The sequence below is a fragment of the Haliaeetus albicilla genome, chromosome 15 (genome assembly GCF_947461875.1).
Source record: "Haliaeetus albicilla chromosome 15, bHalAlb1.1, whole genome shotgun sequence".
NCBI lineage: Eukaryota > Metazoa > Chordata > Aves > Accipitriformes > Accipitridae > Haliaeetus > Haliaeetus albicilla.
Window position 1 is genome coordinate 3892978 of NC_091497.1, and position 19330 is coordinate 3912307.

Sequence of the window (19330 nt, forward strand, 5' to 3'; positions counted from 1 at the left end):
GAAATTATTTGCTGACATTACTCAGTAGTTAATTAGGAAAACAATCTCAAATATTCCAAGCTACTCACAAAGAATTTGTGAAGCAACTAAAAGTTAATGTTTCTTATCTATTTTCTTTGATGAAATTTATTGCCCTGGTTTGTCTTTCAGGCTTCTATATCCTGATTTACAAAATCCATGGAAGTTTTCAGAATGGACTACTGGAAACTTTTATTTATGTTTTTTGGTTTTGGGGATTTTTTTTTGGGGGGGTGCCTTTTTTTTTTTAATAGTTTAGGATATTTTTGCCACTTCAAACACTTTTAGCATGGTTGTAGGTAATATAGCCATAATTTTTCAATATAGATAACCATTTTAATTACAGATAACTACATGTTTCTAACTACCTCTCCCCCAAACACCAACACCAGTTTTTAAAAAAAGCTTATGACTATCTTTAATGGCTCATTTTTAGCCAGTTATTTTTCTAAAAACTATGTCTGTGTTCTCACTAAACACCAGTACAGTCAGCTACTGCCTTCTTTGGCTAAAGGGGGTGTTCAGTTCTGAAAGGACTGGAAATCTTTAAAATATGTTACAAGGTCTGATTCCAAATGAAAAAAAAAAAAAAAAATTCAGCTACACAATGGAATGGGATAAGGACAAGTTCCTTATTTTCTGATTGCAAGCTTTTATCATTCTCAGACACATCTGTATTTAAACATAGATTCAGTCTTCATTTAGCTTGATGTGTCTATCAACATTTTTGTTATAAACCCAACTGTTAGTGGGTTTGTCATGAGATTGTTTTAATTGGCTATCATTTCAGCCCACATGAAATATGCTTCAATATTATGGGACAATTTATGTATTCTGAAAAATCCTAAGGAGGAGAGATTACTGTGGAATTTCTATTAAAATGAACTTGTTTGATTTGGGAAGTTTGAAACTGAGTTACATCATTTTTCTGCCTACTTACACCTAGGACTGAAATATTAGGACTATGGAAGGAGTGGAAACAAGACACTATTTGCAACATTTTGTGGCACCAAAAAATCTTTTGGATTTCCAAGTGCAGCATACTGATGTTTGGAGAGTGGTGTGCATCTTCAAATATCATATGGAGGATTAGGAGCCCATTATATAAAAATGAAAAATAATGGCTGTTGTTCCAAAGCACTGATATGCTATATATGTCGATGCACTTGACTTGATTGTCATTAAATGGGAAATAACTTCAAGCAAGACATTGCACCAACCAGATTGGGAGTGAGGGGTTTAACAGTAACAGGCTACCCTAAGGATAGTAAACAAATATTCTCATTTCAAACAACAAAAGCAACAGTAAATTATCAGGCTTGAGATGCAGGAGGTGGATGAAATGTGAGTGAGCAATGAATCCATCCACTTCATCTGGTACGACATATAATCTGGAGTAACAGAAGGATAAATTCATGCCCATGTTTTACATGTTCTTTTTTTCCCCTGCAGCTTATTTTTGTTTAACAGTGTTGTCCCAAAAGTGGGGTTGTTTAGCAAGTGTGCAAAACACCAATGTACACACAGAGCAGAGGTATTTTATTCCAATTAATGTTTGTGCAAAGATGGGGGCTGGGTGGTAAGCCACAAAGCCAACACACCTCATACCTCAATAGGCAAGCAATTTATACAGTTCATTTATACATATTCAATTTCCAAAGTTCTTCCCCAAAACTATTAGTCGCTTATCTACCACAGTTTCTTTTGGGCTAAAGTTTCCCTGCTTCAAATTAAAGGTCCAGTGTTCTTTTATTCTACAGCGCATGTTCAAGGACCGTGGAGGGGGGTAAGTCTTTTGGTCTTGAATTGAGTCAGTGGTTGCAATCTCCCCCTGCCGCCTTTACCTTTCCTCCAGTTATCAAAGATTTTTTCTGACTTCATGCCTATTAGCAATTTTTCAACTTCTCAGTGCCTCCTGGGGTAGGATGTTCCCTTCTTATCAGTCTTTTAGTTCTTCTTCAGGAGCATAGCCCTTAGCAAGGCATGCCTTGTTTATAGAAAGGGTATCTTGTTTCACAAGACCTTTGTGGTCTTTTTAAGGTGGCTTAAGTACATCACTCCTTAAGTACATAATTTCTTAAGTACATCGACAGTTTATAAAGTTGTAGATTTTTTATAACATACTTAAATGGAATAAACTAATATCATGTGGTTTAAATTTATAATGGTTAAGGATTTCACTAGGAGGCTACCATATTATTATCCTGTTTCTGAAATACCCATTGAAATTTCTCTTTCTGTCCAAAAATATTAGCTGTGTATCAGTCTTTTCTTAGTATTGTATTGGGTTTGTGTAGCAAGGTTTTGGTACTGGGGGGATTACAGGGGTGGCTTCTGTGAGAAGCTGCTGGAAGCTTCCCCTGTGTCCCACAGAGCCAATACCAGCTGGCTCTAAGATGGACCCACCGCCGGCCAAGGCTGAGCCCATCAGTGATAGTGGTAATGCCTCTGTGATAACATTTTTAAGAAGGAAAAAAAGTTGGGACAGGAGAGAAACAGCTGCCAGAGAGAGGAGTGAGAACATGTAAGAGAACCAGCCCTGCAGACCCCCAGGTCAGTGCAGAAGGAGGGCAGGAGATGCTCCAGGCGCCGGAGCAGAGATTCCCCTGCAGCCCGTGATGAAGACCACGGTGAGGCAGGCTGTCCCCCTGCAGCCCAGGGAGGTCCACGGGGGAGCAGATCTCCACCTGCAGCCCGGGGAGGACCCCACGCCGGAGCAGGTGGGTGCCTGAAGGAGGCTGTGACCCTGTGGGAAGCCCGCGCTGGAGCAGGCTCCTGGCAGGACCTGCAGATCTGTGGAGAGAGGAGCCCATGGAGCAGGTTTTGTGGCAGGACTTGTGACCCCGTGGGGGACCCACGCTGGAGCAGTCTGTGCCTGAAGGACTGCAGCCCATGGAAGGGACCCACGCTGGAGCAGTTCGTGAAGAACTGCAGCCCGTGGGAAGGACCCACGTTGGAGAAGTTCGTGGAGGACTGTTTCCCATGGGAGGGACCCCACACTGGAGCAGGGGAAGAACAAGGAGTCCTCCCCCTGAGGAGGAAGGAGCGGCAGCAACAATGTGTGATGAACTGATCATAACCCCCATTCCCCATCCCCCTGCGCTGCTGGGCGGGTAGGCAGAGAATTTGGGAGTGAAGTTGTGCCCAGGAAGAAGGGAGGGGTGGAGGGAAGGTGTTCTGAGATTTGGTTTTATTTCTCATTGCCCTACTCTGGTTGATTGGTAATAAATTGAGTTAATTTTTCCCAAGTGGAGTCTGTTTTGCCTGTGACAGTAATTAGTGGAGTGATCTTTCCTGTCCTTATCTTGACCCACAAGCCCTTTGCTATATTTTCCCTCCCCTGTCCAGCTGGAGGGGGGGCGGAGTGATAGAATGGCTTTGGTGGGCACCTGGTATCCAGCCAGGGTCAACCCACCACAGTAGCCTTATCAATTTCAAAGGTTATGCTACACCTTTAAAAATCTGGACCAAAACCATGGTCTTTGCAAACATTTTAATCAGTCTTAAAAGCAAACTAATTGACGTAACAGAGCTTCTTGCAAAGAAGTGAGAAGTGACCTTTGGCAATTCTTTCTGTCCAATCAACAACCATTCTGGTTTTAATCTCTGTTTTGACCCTTTAAATTATTAATATTATGCTTCTTTGTTTGTTTGTTTTCTTTTTTGTATGAACATCTTTTTAATATAAATCAGTTATTGCTGCTGATGTTCATGAAACTTCTCTCTTTCAGACATCCAGTGTGTTGTACGAAAACAGTATAACTAGCAACTCAGACAAAAATCTGAATCTTTTGGAGATTCATGCTAATAATATGAAAATAAAATTCCAGATATTTAGTCCAGAACAGTATTTTCTAATAGAGGGTTAAATGCCATGTTGGCATTGCAGCCTTTTCATTCTCAGAAAAGTGCAGTCAGGAATGCAGTGGCTTTCAGTGAGCTCAGTTATGAGTCTTCTCTATTCACTTTCAGCTCTTCAGGACTGAGCAGGACTCTGTTTTCACTCTGTTGCTTTTGAAGCAAGATTTAGAAGGGAGAACTAGATCATGAACACATCTCAAAAGATTGCCTTAAGATGAGGAGTCATAGACCAAGGGTGGCTATAGCAGATAATTGCTGGTTTGTTGTTTTCTTTTGCTCGAAGTTCTGTGGCAAGCTGACTGGTGTGTTGGTGATTTAAGTGTATGGGGTGTCACAGGACGCAAGATACAGCTAAAACTGAATATTGAGCACAGCAGATCTATAGCATCATCCTCCGAAAATGCAGCATGGTTGATATTGTAGCTGCAGGGAATTACACCTGAACTGCTCAAAGACAAAGTTTAGTATTTTCCTCTCTTGACCTTAGTCTGGATTTCAGAGCTGAGGTGTTTTGCAGTCTTGGCAGGAAGATGGAGATGGTAACATCATTGAAATTTATCTCCTGACTTAACTCTCCAAAGAGGTCAAGGAGTTGAATGACAGTCTCTGCCAGGGTCCAGTGGCATTCTGTGAGAAAAATTGGTATTTAATTCCTCAAAGCAGAATCCTGTCAGAGGCTCTTAATTCTCCTGCAGGCACTGTAGCATTAACAAACATCTCACAGCAACTTGTGTTATAGCTGGTTCATGGTGATGTGCCATTCTATTTATGAGCTGTTCATTTCGGCCAACACAGAGAAACATTTGCTGAATGGAGAAGTATTTGCTACCAGACACAATTATTTTAGCAGAACATTAATAATGAAAAATCACAGGAGCTTGGAGCCATACTCCTTAAACATACTGACGTTATATAATGCTAATAACATTATTTTCCAGGCTAATGCTATTATGTCAGACCATATCTAATATGTACAGTTGGAAACCTGCTATTTATTTATCATTTGCATCAAACCTTAAAGAAAAACTAAAAACATCTACAAGATTAATTCAGGTTCACCACAGAAGAAACAAACCACACGTGCATCCTTTACCAAAAAAAAGGAAGAAATTTTCTGAGCTGTTCAAACTTACATATGACAAAGTTATAAAAACTAGTCATGGAAAATGTTACACCCATTCAGAAGAGGCTTCTAAATTATTTCAAAAAATGCTAATTATTTTAAATTTTCATAATAAAATACAACCAGGTCTGTGATGTTCTCTCTCTTAGCTGCTAGCTCTTATGTGATAAGCTCCCTATTTAGCCATGGACTCTTTGATTTGTCCTCTCTGTGAGTCTTCCAGTGACAGTTGCCCATAGAAGTACACTTTGTTTTTCTTGGTACTCCTAGCATCCCCCTCCACTACACAGACACAGAAATAGCTGGGCCTCAGCAGAGGACAATGGCAGAAGCTGGACGGCTACGCAGCTCTTAAGGGCTTAGACCACAGCAAACTTCTCCTGTCCGTGTTGGCAACCATCAGGCTTGACCTTGCCTGCACCTTTTCAGAAGAACCACCTCAAACTTAATTTGACCATGCATGAAGAAATTATATCACAATTTTCATCAAGTTGTGAAAGCATGTCCAAAAAGACTTTCCAATGTGGCAAACTCAGATTTGAAATGGAAGCACTGGACTGAGGACTAAGAGAAGAGTTATTTTTCTCATGCGATTGTCAGTAAAATACACGGCACTAGAGGTCCTAAAAAATCTTAAAATGACATAAAAATTCTGCTTCCACTCTTCTGGTCGTATAGCCTTTTAGGCCACAAAGGTCATAGCAGTTTCTATGTTTGAATATAACTCCTAGTGAAAAAAGTAAAAGAAATAAATCATTTATAATCAAAAGGGACATGGTGAGTGGAGGAAAGTAATTTCCTTCATTTTCTATGTACCATATAGCAGTTTTCTGAAATTAGACCTTGACAACCATATGCTTATATCACAACAGTTTACGTATGGTAAGTAGAACCTATACTATAGAACAGCATTATGCTTTTTCTAGTACCTTTCATGCTATTCTTTAAGTTTGCATTTGAGTGGGCTTTGAGAATGTAGAACAGTTGGTCATGTCTAATAACCTTAAAGATGCACACATGCTAATTTATTTTGTACCCTCTTGGTAATTTAGGAAGATACTAGCTGCAAAAAGAAGAATAATCTGAAAACAAGGTATTTGGAAAACAATGCAAGAAAGAACATTTTCTAAAATTTGCATAGGGTTGCAAAGCTTACTGTCAGAGAGACAGACAGACAGATTAACTATTACTTTTGAAAGCAAATAGCTTTCATCTGAATTTAAATGCTGAGTTGATTTAATTACACATACATGATATAATTGAAGTATGTTACACAGCCTCTTGTTGTTCATTATTGTAATAAGCAAAAGTGTTTTAACGATGCAAATTAAATGTAGTTAAATATAATCAATTTAAAATATAACAAAAGAGTCAGCGTTGCTTTATTTTTCACAACTGCCCTTTCTTATCTTTGGAAAATAAAAATTATACAAAACACCCATTTTTATAACGCTTCATGAAATTTCTTAGTACCATTCTAAAACTTCTAAGCAAATCAGAAGGAGGAAGATGGTATAAATATATATTTTTTTATATTATGACTTTAATCTAATGAAGACTACATGAGATTTGGTTCTAATTCTGCTAACTTTCCTTTAAGAGAAGAAGTCTCTTTTATTCAGAAAAAGGTAACCTAAGCTATTGGTGTATAAAGTCTAGGTTTATGATGGTTCATAAATTTATAAGAAAAATGAACATTTTTCCAGATTACACCATTTAAAATTTATAAATATATAAAATATAGAGTATGCATGATGTTGACTTCATGATAACTGTATAATTTAAACATAAATATTGTTATTGTCATCCCACATTTTTTCAGTGTTGTTACTTGTAGGAAATGAAATCTGCTATCCTCTCCCCCAAACAAACACACAAACAAAATCCTCAACCCAGCAGCAATGAGAATGCAGCACCAAAGCCATAAGCCAGATTCTAGGAATGGGGAGCTAGACATTCATACAGTTAAATGCAGATTTGTGAGAAAATATTTTCATTTTTATTTGAAATGAATTGCAGGTCTTCATTATCTGAGAATAAAATATGTTTTTCATTTTAGCAGGATGTTTGTTGTTTTCCTATATATAACATAGGGAGGATGTTCTTTAAGTCTTCAGTTTAATGGGAATAATCAAACAAGTTTATTTTTTTAATGTATTTTCCTTTTTCCCATTGTTATCCGCCATGCCTCTGTTTATTTTCACACCTCTTCTATTTTTTCTAATCTACCTTCAGATTGATGTCTTATTCCTTCAGCCTGTCTCAGCAAGGTGAGAAATCAAGAGCATGGCTGGTTTATTAGATAAAATTACCCAAATCCATCGAAGAATCTTATTTATATTTTAAACACTTCGGGGCTCACTAGACTGATCTTAGTATATTTTATGCTGCTTATGAAGTAACCTCACCAAAAGGGCTTCCCTTAGCCAGGCAGTCCTAGATCATTGCGGTCTGTCCCGGCAATGACACCCACAGGATGGTCTCTATTTCACTGCCTGACTTCACGTCACTCCCTGATTGCTAGGGCTGTGCTTATTGTTTTACTCCCGTAATTAGTTATTTAACCACTTTGGATTCTTTCTGTCACCCATTGATTCCTCAGATAATAACAAGAAAACACTAAGTTTTAAATCCAAGCAAGTAAGCATATTTTTGAAGGCTAGAATGTGCTTTCTTTGGCCAAAAGAAGAGCGTCTTAAGATTTGGGATATTTCCTGCCACATTTTGGCTAGGATATGGCAAAAAGCAGCCAAGATTTTTCATATGGGATATTATAATTAGATGCTAATTACATTCCACTAATTACATTTGAATAGGCACCCAAGGATGATTCATGTTTAATGATTCTGCGGGCAACCTCCCTGTGACATATTTTTCCAGATTCTTTAAAACCATTGTCATTGTCATTAATATGCATAGCTATGTTGAACATGAGCCTTTACAATTAATCACTAGACTGGAGTTTTAAGAAAATTGGCAAAAACTTTCACAATTTATCATTGCTTTTTAGAAAAACATAGGTATATGTGATCTCTAATAATAGGACAACACATGCTAGGAGCAAAGTTAGTCTGTTCACCCATCAGAAACAACAGGTCTGTAGTGTACGAGACAAAACCTAAAATTCAGCTGACAAGTTAAACAGGCAAAAGAATTCCTGTCTGCATTATAAAAATCTGAAATTACTTTACTCAGTTAAAGGCTTGCATGTTCATATGTTGGGGTTTTTTTCATTCTACACTTTTCAAAATTTCTCTGTAGTCACCTCCCCTTTCAACTTATTTCTTTAGCAAGAGGGATGTACTTCTTGAAGCCTATATTCAGATGAAATCTCATTAACTTCATTTAGACTTTCTAGTGAGAAATGACTTATTGCACACTTCTGGTGTGCTGCAGAAGATCTGGGAGGCATTGTGCCTTTCTTGGGACTCCTCCTGAAGCTTCCAGGAGAGCTCAGGCAGCCACTGACTGTGTATGTTGCTGTTGGTCACCTCTGTTATCCAGGGACCAGTTGTGATGGATGGGACCTTGAATTGAAGATTGTTTAGGAAATGCAAACCACTCCCTCTCCATAACGAATGCCATAATTAGCTTAGTTTGTCAAGCTCATGCTTATATTTTATTGTTCTCTCTCTCTTTCTCTTCTTCAAAGTATTCTCACATTCCTCTCTACAGAGTAGGACAACTTTAACAGCCAGCTAATTTGCCTTTCACCCTGACCACTACACCTCAAAGAGCACAGAGGGAGCAGATTAACTCATTCTTTCATGAGGTAAAAGACGTGTGAAAACTCTCAGAGTAAGAAGGGAATGGACCTCAGATTACTTTCCTACCCAAGAGTTGGACTGATGGGAACAGAAGACTAGTTGCCCCTGTTTCTTTGCTTAACTGTAAAGAAGCAAGTGAATTTTACATCAGTTCTGAAATATGAACTTTGAGGAATCTGTATGGCCTCCTCTTGGTAACATGACTTGAGCAACTACAGATGAGAGTTGATGAGTCCAAGGCTATGCCTTGGACAAAGTCTGGGTTTCACGTAGATCGCTCTTTTCAGCTGTTTTCTGATGACAAAACAAACAGGCTTCTTGTTTTCCTTCAGACCCCCCTCTGGGGGTGTGATGCTCACCTCGCGCTCGGCAGGAATAATTTCATTACCCAACTGCTGTGGCTGGAGCCAGTGCCTCTCCAGCACCCCAGAGCAAGTGCTTGGGTATTGCTGCTGCAGATCATTATTTCCTCCCGGAATCTGTGCCTCTTCCCTGAATACTTTGTGAGACCTGTGCTCTTTCATCTGTATTCTCCCAGGTTTTATGGGAGAGAACATCCCATCCTCCTTCTTTGTATAGATAATGAAAAGTAGACTTTTGCTGAGTGTTGGTATCAAGTGCAGGTCTGAACTTACTGTTTAAATGTCTGTGAACAAAGAGAAGCAGACACCCAGCTGCTAAATGTGCAGTAAGGTACTGCACTTTTCACTTATATTAAAAAAAAATAAAAAATTGTGTTAGATGATAGATAAAATGATAGCTGCTTGCAGGAAATCCACAGATAGAAAATGCGAAAAGGTAAAGGTAACATTTAGTTTCACTATGCAGCAGCTACAACTGATCATGTTTCAGAGCTGAAACCTTTATGAAAATCTTAATTAAAAAACAACCAACCAACCAAAAAAAACCCCCACCCAAACCCGAACCATTCAATAAACTCAAATTATTATTATTTTTATCATCTGGTTGCCTTTTTAAAGTTTGAGAACCTTGTGGCATAAAAAGCTAAGTTAGAGAAAGATATTGTAAAATATATAGCATCAGCTAAAAGTCATTAAAGGGGAAAGAGAGAAAATTATTGCTGAAAAGGGAGAACTCTGAGTATGAGATGCTCATATAGGGGAGTCCATCATCACATGATCTTCTACAGCTGTGGATGCAAAAGAGAGTGTATGAGTTCAGAACTAGACAGTTTGTTATTTTGGATATCTCCAGCCTACTAGAGATACTAAGGACTGAAAACCAAGGAGGATATTTTGACATTTGATATTCACTCAATTGGGTTTAAAATCACCTGTAATACTGTATTGAATACTGTATATAATATCATCTTCAATAATAATAGGTGGCCACTTGTTTGATATACAGCCCTTTACTTTCAGAAAATGTTGCATCCAACTCTACATCAGCAGCATAGTAAACAACATATGTTCTCATAATTTTAAAAAGATGAAGATATATATATATCTCTCTCAAATTCAAGCACAACAGGTTTTTATTAAAATTCAGTAAACATAAATAATACATTTTTTTAATGTTTTGTTTTGTTTCCTTTCCCTCTCTGCCTTACTCCCTGCTTTAAGGTGGGTAAACCTATTGACACTTATTCTAACAGATCTGAGATCCCCTTAAGGCTTTTAGTGACTAAGAATTGTTACAGTATTCTGGCTGTGTTCAAGTCAGATTAATAGCTTGGAGTCTCTGGGAAGAAGACCAAAAATATAAATTGTAATCAATTAACATTTATTACAGACAGCTTGTGGCTGAATAAATTTCCACTACATATTAGACAAGTTAATATTTTTTTATCTCTGTTTACTGCTTTATCATAATCTTGATAAAACTGGCTTCAAACCTGATTTTATATAAAGATATGGTACCAAATTTACCGTAATCTAAATATTATATTAATTATTTCAAATAAATAATAGTGTGCAAGATGGGGGTGGGAGTAAGTGCATATATTGGGCTTTTCAAATCTCATGAGGTCTTACAATGTCTTATAAATTGGAAAAAAACCCAAGTGTGAACCTATGCGACACAGTCCCAGGCATAGATGAAAAAGCCTGCTTTCTTTTACGTTCATTCCCAGTTAATTATCTATTGACCCAAATATTGCATTTGTTTGGCTGTCATTTGTTGTGCAAATACATTTTTAAACTGATGATTCAAATTGTCGATCAACTACAAATGTAAATGATCAACCAGTAAGTTATAAATAATTATAACTGAGTGTAATTGGGATCTTGATACCACATTATGACCTCAAATAAGATCTGATTCATCAAATAAGATCCGATTCTGAATGCCTAAATTGGAGGCATTCCTTTGGCCACAATATTCACTTAACTTTCACAGTCAAGATTTCATTTACTACTTGCTTTCAGATATGACATCACACGAATAGAAAAAAGGAAACAAAGAAAGACTGTTATTTAAAACAAAAACCCTGCTATGTCTGCAAAGCATAATGTATAAAATGCTTTTTAGCTGTTAGAAAACAATAATGATGTCCTTGTTTGAAATAAGCATTTCATTCCTTTGGTTACAATTCAGTGAAAAAGTTATATACCTGTTTTAAAGAATGTATGCATAAATTTTATGTTCAATTGGCTATGAAACATGCAGTAGGCTTTAAAGGTGTTTTGCGCTCAAGAAATCACTAAATAAGTTTGGGGTTTGGTTTTGGTTGTTTTTTTGTTGTTGTTTTTGTTTTAAATCAATTTATAACAAGTTTCTTCTTCCTTGCTTTGAAGGGGTTCTTTTGCCAAATAAATGAAGAAACAAACTGGATGAAAACCCATACTTATATAATATGCTTAAGATTCACTGACTTTAACTGAGCTACAATGATTTACACAAGTGGAAGACTTGACCCTTTCTGATTTATTTTGGCAAAGAAAAGTCTCTCCATTTTTTGGCAATAAAGATGTTCTGCAATCACCAGTTACTAAATCTCTAGCGGTATTGAAAAGGTACTCTGAACATACACTTGTAGCTGACAGCCCAAATAATTCAAAATTGACTTCATTAGAAATTTCTAACTTTCTAACCTTCATATAAGTAAAAGGTTAACAGTAACATTTACAGATGGATCTATAGTGATACAGATCGGTAGTAAATTCTTTCCCATTATTTATTTATTTTTAAATGTGGTCCAAAAAGATAAGTGCATTTGGCAAGAAATTTAAAGAAATACACTCCTCTGTTTTTACTTCTAGGTACAGTGTATTTTATTTTGCCACAGAATGAAACTCCATTTTTGTTTTCACCTTTTTAATGGAAAAGAAAAAGGAAATGTAAGAAATGTTCAGTTTGCTCTTCATAGAGTGCAGCTTAGAAAACTTGCTATATATATTTGGACTGCCGAGATGTGATGAAGACTCACATACTGCTTTTTGGGTGTTGAGATTTGATGACCCTTAGGATTAGGTGCCCCCTTATGTACGTCTCAAAGCTCTTGAGGGTCCACAACAGTCAGAGGTAGCTCAGGCCATCCCCTGCAGATTTTTCTGTGCTTTGTATAGAAGACGGGTTACAGACAGCAAGTCCTCTGGAAGTCTTCCCAGCACACTCTTTATGATTAGTTGCTTCTACACAGTTCATCCCTGAGTCTGTTTTCCAAGAATGAGAAAGAGGAAAAGAAGTTCCTATTAGGCTCTTGTTTTAGCTGGGGTGAGGTGCTTTTGCTTACTACCTCCTACACGAAAGCTGCACTCAATTCAAAATGTAACAACAGTAAATCAGAAGCTCTTATGGACTTCATATACTAAATGAATATGACTGAAGTGTTTTCTTGAAATGTCAAGGTCTTTTTTTGTTAGAAGATGGTTAGAAAATATTTAGATACATGAAATATCTGTTTTCCTGGGACATGAGTTTGAAGTCATTTTACACAGATAAAAAACATGACTACAACTTTCTTAAGCTACGTCTATACATAAACTAAACAGAAACAAGGATTAGCATTGACCAGCATGCTTTCTGGCACAGTTTTGGCCTAGGCCAGCTAGCAATTTGCCAAACATCAGTGTACAGACTGGGACGAGGAATAGGCCAGGGATTCCTCTGAAGAGGGTTGCCTGCTAATTTGTCATGCATCTAAGGAGCTAAGCAAAGACTCTGAAGAGCTTTATTTGAACTTAAGAGCCCAAAGAGCACTTCAGTTTGTAAACTGAGCGTGAGTTTATCACAGCTTGCAAGTATAAACACAAAATTTACAAACACCGAATAGTAAATAACGTAAGTCTCGTACCTACTAGACATCTCACTCTGGCTGTTCATTTTGTACCTTTATTTCTAGCTTTCACCTTCCTGCTCAACATACAGGGATATAGGACCCTAAGCACTGCCACAGGACATAAGGAGTCTTGCTACCAGTCAGGATCAGCTTTGGAGATGTAAATTGTCATTCTGACCAAGTAAGCTGTCAAAGATTACTTCCTCATTTACACTGGATATTCAAAGTAAGTGGAGCCCAAAGCTGTCAATGTTATTCTTTGACACGCCTCTGACTATAGAATCTATTATGCTTTAAGTACATGAAGTTTGTCTGAACTTGAATACGTTAGACACATCTCTGTTATTCCAAATCACTGTCACCTTCTATTTATAAAAAAAAAAAAGAAAATAAAATCCATAAATATTCCTTTTCATTTTAAGTTACATTAATTGAATCCAATGTAGTATTCTGTGTCACAAAAGGACTGTATTAAAATAGCATGAAAATATGAAATTTTTAGATTGAAATTGAGAGATATATGCTCAAAGCTGAGATGCTGTATGTGGTTTAAGAAGTTATTTAGGTATGAACAGCTGGTACGGAGACAATAAAAACCAACAGTTAGGGCTTTTGAAGTGTTTCTAGATTGAAGTCTATAGTTATTTCTCTTAGTGAGATGAAAACTTGCGCTTTGGAAAATGTTGGCAAAGGTCATGGAGGTTTTTGCTTAATGCATTTGCCATTTTCAGGAGGAATTTTCTAAATATTTTTCCCTTTCCTAAATGTGTGTTTAGTACACTTGAAAGGTGATAGATTAACAGCAACAGAAATTGCCCAGTATTGACTAAGGATGTAGAAATGGTGCTTTTTGATGAACAGAAGTGACCACTGCCTCCTTATATTTACTCTTGCTAATAGTGTCTTCAGTACATATACTTTCCTGCAAGATTTTTGCAAGATGGAATAATCCTATTGGCGCCAGTTAAAGGTGCAAATATGTGTAAGTGATTGCAAGATGTGTACTTATTTTATTTTATTTTATTCTTTCTTTCTTTCTTCAATAGGACTGCAATGAAAAAAATTGACCTTGGTAAGGAAGAATTCAGCTCACATGTTCCATTCTTCTAGATAAATAAGCCCTCAGCTAGAAACCATATTAAACTAATAAACAAAATACTCCAAATACAGTTATTTATGATATGTTTATCTGGGGGTTTTGTTTGTTTGTTTGTTTGGTTTTTTTGTTTAAATGCAGTGGAATGTGGGCAAGGGATAGAAGGAAAGCCAGGAACAAACTGTAGTACAGACATTTTCTAAATGAGAGCATAGTACCCAGAAAGGTAAAAAAAATCAAATGGGCTTTATTGTTTATGGGTAAGAATAACTGATTCAATAACTACATTCTGCTATCTACTGGCAACTCTCTTACCTTAAAAATATGCATTGTCTGAGCAGGCATATCTGTTCTGTAGATGGAGAGAGCATACGGTACACACGAGTTCCTAATGTCATAGAAGCTTCCTAAAACTTTTTAAAGGAAGTTTGCTCTTTTTTTTTTTTTTTTTGTGTGCTTAAAATAGCCCTGTTATAAAAATAAAAGTGCTGAACGTTAAAATTACTTGACTGTGTATTTTTAACTGTCCCTGAATCTAAGGCAAAGGCATACGTATCTGATTTCCCTAACCTGCTTATTCAAAAAAGGCTTATATTTGAGAGCACAATTCTTCAGTCAATAACTTTGTCATTGCTATTTCATAATCTGCTTTGTTATTTAATTCTTATTTATAGAACACAATCTTTTAAAGCTATCCTGAATAGCAAAAAAAAAAAAAAAAGCAGCTTGTGGTTTTGGGGGTTCCATTTTTTTTTTTACTATTATAGAATGTTTTTGTAATTCTCAATAGCAAGTGATTGAATGAGTAGATAAACAATTAACCCTAAAAAGAATGTCCTTATGAATCAAATTTTAGAGAGTCTTAAATTTACGTAGGTCCATCAATTTCAACTGCTTAAGTTTGTGCCACTGAAGGATTTGTTCCATTTGTTAAACGTTCACCTAAATCGTATGGACATGGGAGGTGGTTGTCTCAAAACGAAGGTATCTAACTTTTCATTCACCAGCCACAGAGGTGGAAACATTCTGGGAGATATGTAGCCTAATTGTCAAGTTTTGTTCTAGTCCAGATTCTTATTCTGCTGTCTGATTGTCTTACTACTGGTCTAACCCAGCATAAGAAAATTCTAGTATATTATTTCTAGTTTCCATCTGACTTGATTGAAATCTAGATCTATTCTAAACTATCTAAACTGTCTTAGTGAAGAACTTGAATTTCCCTGTCTTATATATTACAAGGAAAAAAAAATCACTAAAAAAATAACAAAAAGCATTCTGCTCACCACTTTAACCATTACCAATAAATACACCTGACAAGCTGTGTAAGAAGTTGATATACACTTCAGCTTTTTCAAACCAGATAGCTTTCCTCCAGGCATCACACCAGAGTGACTAAGTAAGTTATAAAAGCAGGTAGTCCTGGTAACTTTAAAGCCTTCTGATCTATTTGAATGCTGAAAAGCTTTTTAAGGAAGGCATGATAAAATTCCACTTACCCCAGCATGACTATTCGATATCTGATTCTTTATAAATCTTTGAATTAGAAAGAAAACTTCCAGAAAAAGAAAAAAAAAAAGAGCCCCCCAAAACCCCAAAACAAAAACCCTTATTCACAAACTAGCATGAGAAAATCAAAACAAAAAAAGAAAAGAAAAGGAGAAAAAAAATATTAACAGTAATGACAGGTGTTTCCATTGTTTTAGTTCTTTGGATTGTGAACTATTCGTCTTTCAAGTTTGCTTCTGATTAAAGGTTCTCAGATGTGTAAGCACATAAATGGGAATTTTGCAATGTGAGGTAGATCTGTACCAGCTTTGTATAACCAGGGTTTATTCTGTGGGCATATGATGTCCATGTGTGAGGCAGGCATTTATTTTTGAGCTAAACAGTATCCATCTCTAAACTACAACTTGTGTTCTTTTATGTGCTTCCAATATACTTTTCAAGATCTCTTTTAATGGCCTGCAGTGTTGTTTCTGTTGGCTGATCGAATGCAAGTGATTTCATGGGTCAAAGTGAACATGAGCAATGAAAGGAGTTAAGCGCAAGGTTTTAACTCAACTGTCATAATGACTTTGTTCATAAAACATAACAAAGATAACATCTTTTTCTTGAAAAAGCACAATGGTTAGTTAATCTGTGACTACAACCAAAAGAAGTTTTGTCATTGACTTTCAGGGCAGCAAGGTTTCGTCTGTGTTCCTGTTTATTGTTTATGATTATTGTCGTGGTTTCCATTAAGATAAGTTTTGGATATGAGTCACATAAGGTTGTTAGATATAAAAATTAATTGCTATTTTTGTGCTTGATCTAAAACAAAAGCTACTGTGTATACATTAATTTCTCAATTATTTGCAGATATAAAACATAATGTGCAGTAAGTAGGGACACTTCACATAAAATTGTGCATTTTAAGTCATTCAGTCAAGGAACCTTTAATAGATCTACCGTGCCTAGGATGTGACACCTGTACTTAGAAAGCAATATGCACGTCTTCAGTGAGATGAGATATGCCATAACTTAGTCAAAAAAGAATCCATGCTGTCTCTTGAGGTGGTGAAAGTTGAATTGGCTTTGAAGGAGAGACACAATAAGTGGATGGAAACTCCCAGAGTTGGCCATAATGGCTGGTATGATTATCTTTGCCTGTGTCTAGATACTTAAATAAAAGAGGGCAGGGAGTGATCTTTAGGGAGGTGAGACCAAATAGTGATGGCAGGTCCATGTTGCATAAGGCTAACCTCTTTTATATACATTTTCCTGGCAAAGAGCAAATGGCTGCAGTATTTAAGCTACCCAGGTAAACAGTATGGACTGAATGTTGCGCATATCTTTTGATAAATACAGCTTAAAACATGGAGTGAGACAGAGGAAGAGTCCTTGACCAGAGAGACCAGGAAGTTGTGTAGGACAAGGCAACTGAATACATGCAGAAGAAAGTATCTTTTAGATAAGATCTTTGTATAAGTAGACTAGTGGAGGTTTTATTTCATTTACTCACATATGCCTTTCATAAATATATGAAGCTTCTTTGTGTATTTGGGATATTTGTAATAAAAAAAGATTTATCTGCATTTTACCTTTTCATAGCTGAGACAGGTGACATCAAGGCAATCCACAATCAAAGAGAGTCATTCCTAATGAGCACACTCCTTAAAAAGTAATCTCTTTCCTAGAACAATGCACAAAAACACTCAAAGTGGAGAGGAGGTATGAAATTTGATTCTGTAGGCAGAGATGAAGGTTTCCTATGGTTAGGGACAGCTATGAAACCTTCTTTGGATCTTGGAGGTGGGGGCATGTCTGGATCTCAGAGGTCTAGAGGTTATTAGTAAGAATTATATTTGTTATTCCTGCCAGCATTTAGAAGGGCATTACAATTCTGCAAAAGCCAGACAGGGCATTGCCTCACCCAAGATGCTTTCAGGCTAGCTACCCTGCAGGTGATGAAATGAGAGGGAAACAAGAAAGTTGTGTGGGAGCTGTAGGAGGAAAAATGGCAATAACATCAATAAGATTACGCCGCATGATGTAGTAAAGAAGAGGGTGTTTTTATGACTAAATGTGTGTGTGACTTACATGTTTTATAACTCTTAATTACTCAATAAATTACCATATGCTCTATTTATACAGAGAGGAAGCAGAAGAAAAAATAGTTGGAGATCCAAAACCAAGCAGTCAAGATTAAATAAAAAACACATTCAGGATTTTGACTATAGTCTGGCCAGAAAATGTCAGGACATGGAAATATTTGGGAATAATGATATAGTTAAAAAATCAAAACATTATATTTATTTTAGGCAGTCCTAAATTAGGTGAGGGTGCAATTAAGGATATATGTGTGCTTGTGGGCTAGCAAGATCCAGGCACACCTTTTTAACTTGGTTTTGACCTCATTGAAATTATTATCTTTTTCAAATTATTAAACTGACACTGGCTAGTGTTGAAATTAAAGGTCTGTCAACCTTGCCATCATAAATGCCGATATTTAGGAGTTTATAACTCAGCTGTAAAAATTTCCTTCAGGCTCAAAGTTGGCAGTGAAGGCTATAAACCAGAGCTGATTTTTCCTCCCCTCAAAACCATTAAAGAGTATGTTTGGACTAAATGTGAGGATATTGGAGCAAACAAAATACAGACATTAAGTACTTTTTGATCCTTTTTATGCCTTGCATAAAACTCAAGAACACCTTTTATCACTTTGTTTTATTTACTAGGTTTTCTTCTTTCTCTTCAGTTGAGTTTAATGCTCATAAGAAATGCCAAATTGACATACCTGAAAGGTGAAATCTTCCACTTACTTGCAGAGCAATTATTTTATAGGCAATGGCAATTTGAATATCTCTAGAAATGTGTCTTCATCTTCCAGTAGCTTCAGGGATCATGAATTTTTAGTGATACAGAAGCAGACTAGCAGCAGATTATTTGTAGTAGCAGTAATAACAATATTATTAATGCAGATTATATCAAATTAACATAGCAAAATAGTCCCCAACTTGAAATATTTAGATGACTGCGAGGTAGAGCTAGAATATTTTGACTCCTCTCTTACTTTGGACACTACATCATATCAGCCCTTTCATAACCATATTGATTTTTATTTTAAAAGGTGTTTGGGTTTTTGTTTGTTTTCCTTTTTGTTATTTGTGTCTTCTCTGGTTGGAAGATCCTTTCAAAAAGCTGTCATCGTAAGAAATCTTTTTAATTATTTCCAGCTGTTCATGTTCATAGTTCATATCCATTCTTTTATGTAGCAAATCTGTCTTTCTCTGGCATTTAAATTCCTACTACAGTTATAGAGATTAACCATACTTCTTTCAGTCTGAAGTCTGGGTGGGATAATCATGCCAGGATCTTTACTCTGCCCTGGTTTCATAGTTTCACTTGTCCGTGATCATCATTGCACGGAAAAAAAAAAAAAAGGCTTTAAATTAGGGAATAGGAAAGGACACAACTGAGGGAGTAAATAATGGGATTCTTTGGTGTCATTGGTGTGTGTTGAAGGTAAGCTGTCTACTTTAGGACCTGTGGCAACCAGTCTGCCTCTCTGATAGGCTTTTAGCTAGGCTCAAAATGCTCTTTTAAACTGAATCTTCCAGTCATCTTTTGTTTCACAGCAATCTTTGATTCACACGACGGAGATGTCTTGGAGTGCAGGAACAAAATTCCTTATGAAGAGAACAAAGCCAGAAGATGCATCCTATGAGTGCACCTATGCACAGCAG